We start from the raw sequence: 4,446 nt of genomic DNA, 5'->3' as shown, positions 1-4,446 counted from the left end.
TTGTTGGAAGTTTTCCTCAAATGTTTGATCTTCGACTGTCCATATTTAAGAATGAGGCATTAAGCAGAGGCAACTGGAAGCACAATTTGGGGCTTGTTGATCTATGGGCTCCACTCTGTGGCGACTGAAGCAAGCAGGATATTTTACTGGGTACACCCAAATATCAGAATCTGTAAATCTCACTGAAGGGACCATCTAGTTTCTCCAGAGAATTCTCCAATCTGTCTGGGGGATATCTGCATAGCCCCTGCTATAGAGGTTATAGCAGCAGGGTGGGGAGAGAGGGTTGTGGAGCCACCACTTGGTACACATGTTTTCACCCAGTCCCTTGTTTTCAGCTCAGTGCTCACTCCATCTTCAGCTGTGCCTGGTGTCCCTGAGTTGGTGCTTCTGAGATTCAATTTCCCCAGAGAGGAAACCCTCTACCATGCTACGGGAATTGGTGCCCGGCTAAAAAAGGTTGGGGGGATTTGTGAGCTTAACTGCTTTATATACAGATGCTTAAACAATTTCTCTGTTCTCAGATCTATGCCTTTTTCCTTCCGTCTGAGGTATCTGGTCCCTCAGTGTCCTGAACTTTTTTTGGGATAAGTAGAGTGAACTGTTAACTTTTTGTTTCTATTATCTTTAAGTACTTAAGTGCCAGCTACCTCCACTCTGCCAAGCTGGTTCCCACTCCATCTCCAAACGTTTTTGTTGTTGTTGTTCTTTTTTTTTTTTTTTTTGTTTTTGTTTTTGTCGTTGTTGTTTTTGAGATAGGGTCTCACTCTGTCACTCAGGCTGGAGTGCAGTGGCATGATCATGGCTCACTGCAGCCTCAACCTCCTGGGCTGAAGCAATCTCCTCAGCCTCCCAAATAGCTGGGACTACGGGTGCACACACCACCACACCAGGTTAGTTTTTTTTTTTTTAAGTAGAGATGAGATCTCTCTATGTTGCTTAGGCTGGTCTTGAACTTATGCGCTCAAGCGATCCTCCTGCCTCTACCTCAAAGTACTGAGATTACCGACGTGAGCCACTGCACACTGCCAACTTTTCCCATCTTAGAAAACAAAAACAAAAAACCTCTCTGTACCCTACATTTCCCTCCAGTGACTGCCCCATTTTTCTTGCTCCTTATGGTAGGCACAAAAGTGGTCCACCAAACATATATTCACTTCCTAATCCCAGGAACCTGTGAATATTACCTTAAAATGGCAAAAGATGTAATTAAGTTAAAGATCTCGAGAGAAAGGCCCACTTTAGAGGTGAGTCATAAATGCCATTATAAGTGTCCTTATAAGAGAGAGGAAGAGAAGGAGAACAGACACACAGAGAGCGGGAGGCGGTGTGATCTCCCAGGCACAGGCTGGAGTGATGCAGCTATGAGGCAAGGAGTGCCGATGGTCGCCTGAAGTTGGAAAAGGCACAGAATGGATTCTTCCCCAGAGTCTCTGTAGAGAGTGTGGCCTCCGCCAACACCTTGGTTTTAGCGTCTGACCTCTAGAGCTGCGAGAGAATAAACCTCTGTTGTTTTAAGCCATCAGTTGCTGGTAATTTTTTTTTGAGATGGAGTCTCACACTGTTGCCCAGGCTGGTGTGCAGTGGCACGATCTCAGCTCACTGCAAGCTCCGCCTTCTGGGCTCATGCTATTCTCCTGCCTCAGCCTCCTGAGTAGCTGGGACTCCAGGCGCCCGCCACCATCCCCAGCTAATTTTTGTATTTATTAGTAGAGACTGGGTTTCACCATGTTGGCCAGGCTGGTCTCGAACTCCTAACCTCGTGATTTGCCTTCCTCGGCCTCCCAAAGTGCTGGGATTACAGGCATGAGCCACTGCGCCCAGCTGTAGTTCATTCTTCTGTCTGCTGTAGTTCCTGTTGTTCTGTAGTTCCAGTTCCTGGAAGCTGAGGCTAGAGGCCCTGACTTCTCTTTCTCCATCACGTTCATCACCTTCTGACTCAGAGCTTTCCTACTGTAGCTGTTTACATTTGTCTGTCCCCACTAGGATGTAAATGAGCTCTATGAGGGGAGCAATATGTGTCTGTCTGGTTACCCTCTCTAGTCCAGTGTGTAACCAGCACATAGTAGCACTCAGCATGTGTTTGCAGAATGAATCAACCCGTCATATTCAGTGACTTTATCAGTCTCAGTACTATTTAATATCTATTGAGAAATTGCTATAGTAATTTACCCCGTTTCTTTGAATGTCACATTTTTTGAAGCCTCAAAAGCCTGAAACTGTCTTTGTTCCATACTTGTACTTGAGATTTTTCTGGGTATAGAATTTCCCTCAGCAGCCTGAAGACTTGCGCCTTTGTTTTCTTCCTTCCTGCATGGCCATTGAGAGTCCAGATCTATTTTTACGCCAAGCCAGTTGCACAACCAGGCGTTCTGTGTATGAGACCTGTTTGCTTCTCCACAGCTTCGCTATTTCTGCTTCTTTATTGGGCAGAAGCTGATAGCTTGTTCTTCCATTTTCTAGGAACTCTGATCCCATTGTTAGACAATAAAGTGGAGATATTAATAAGGTGTGGGCAGAGTTGTGAAGATAAGCTATAGATGGCTCAAGCCTCATGATTAGGATCGTTTTGACAAATGATTATGATAGCTAACGTTTACTGAATTCTTGTAATAACCAGAGTAGTTTAATCAGCACCATGCTAAGCACTTTACATGTTCTCTATAATTTAGTCCAATAGCTCTTTGAGACAGGAACTATTACTCTATTGACTCTACCCACTAGACACTGCCAGAGCCAGGCAGCCTGACTCCAGAGCTGAGCTGGAAACAGCTCTGTCTGCTGAATGGCCTCCTCTATTCCTACCAGACAAGCCCTGAACCTCGGCTTCTTCACCTGCCAAAGCAAGGCCTGGGATCCTGCATGGGGGTAGGGAATGAGGCTGTGTAGCAACCTTTCCATTCATTCGGCTCATGCTTGCTGGATGAGCACTTCAGTGGCAAGTATTTAAGAATATAAATTTTGGTGGGGTGTGGTGGCTCACACCTGTACTCCCAGCACTTTGGGAGGCCTAGGCGGGCGGATCACCTGAGGTCAAGAGTTTAAGACCAGCCTGGCCAACATGGTGAAACCCCGTCTGTACTGAAAATACAAAAATTAGCCAGATATGGTGGCGCACACCTGTAATCCCAGCTACTTGGGAGGCTGAGGCACAATAATCACTTGAATCCTGGAGGTGGAGGTTCAGCGAGCCAAGATCCTTCCACTGCACTCCAACCTAAGTGACAGAGTGAGACTCTGTCTCCAATAATAATAATAATAAATATATATATATGTCAAAAAAATGAAGTTTATTTTCTTTCCTAGATCTCTGCCATCCTGAGATCATCACTCCTCGCCTCCTCTGGAAACTCTCTGAGAGCCAGAGAATCGTCTCTTTTTGTAAGAGGCCTGCACAGGCACAAGGTCATACTTGGGCACTTTTTGGCTTTGTGAAAATCTCTCAGATTGCACTGCACAGGATACAAATGATAAACCAGACAACCACATTCGTTCTTTGGATTACATTTTCTCCTGAGATATCAGACGCATTTCACCAGGGCCACAGAAAGAGAAATGAAGACCAAGATACCGAGACAAATGCCAACAACCTGGTAAGTGCAGATATTTTCAGTTATCTAGGCAACTAGAGCTTTGCATAGGTAATACCCTTTTCTACTAAAATTAACCAAAACACACACATTCCAGGGCTCCTGAGTGATTTTATATACATATATGTATATTTTATATGTGTATGTATACATTTATATATGTATATAAATAAACATATCTATTTTAAAAATATATGTGTATCATATGTGTGTGTGTATATACATATGTATATTTTTTTAAATAGAGATGGAGTCTCACTATGTTGCCCAAGCTGGTCTCAAACTCCTGGGCTCAAGCCTGGATGATTTAAAAAATTTTTTTATTTTATTCTTTGTATAGTCCCAGTCTTGTTTCTTGTAACATAATGTGTTAAAGTAACATTAACTTTTGGCTGGGTGCCGTGGCTCATGCCTGTAATCCCAGCACTTTGGGAGGCTGAGGCGGGCAGATTACTGGAGGTCAGGCATTTGAGACCAGCCTGGCCAACATGGTGAAACCCCATCTCTACTAAAAATACAAAAATTAAGCAGGTGTGGTGGTGCTCACCTGTAACCCCAGCTACTAGGGAGGCTGAGGCAGGAGAATCGATAGAGCCTGGGAGGTGGAGGTTGCAGTGAGGAGAGATCATGCCACCACACTCCAGCCTGGGTGACAGAGGGAGACTCCGTCTCAGACAAAAAACAAAACAAAACAAACAAACAAAGAAATAAGTAACATTAACTTTTGGCTAAAATGCATTCTTAGTTGGTCCAATTAATTCATTCAGCAAACAGTGAGCACTTACCGTATGCCCTCTGGGAATGCAAAAAATGTGTAAAACCAGGCTCTTGGCCTTGGCCTTTTTTTTTTTTTTTT

Source organism: Mandrillus leucophaeus, unplaced genomic scaffold (assembly GCF_000951045.1).
Source record: "Mandrillus leucophaeus isolate KB7577 unplaced genomic scaffold, Mleu.le_1.0 Scaffold718, whole genome shotgun sequence".
Lineage (NCBI taxonomy): Eukaryota > Metazoa > Chordata > Mammalia > Primates > Cercopithecidae > Mandrillus > Mandrillus leucophaeus.
Note: the sequence above shows the minus strand (reverse complement) of the source record.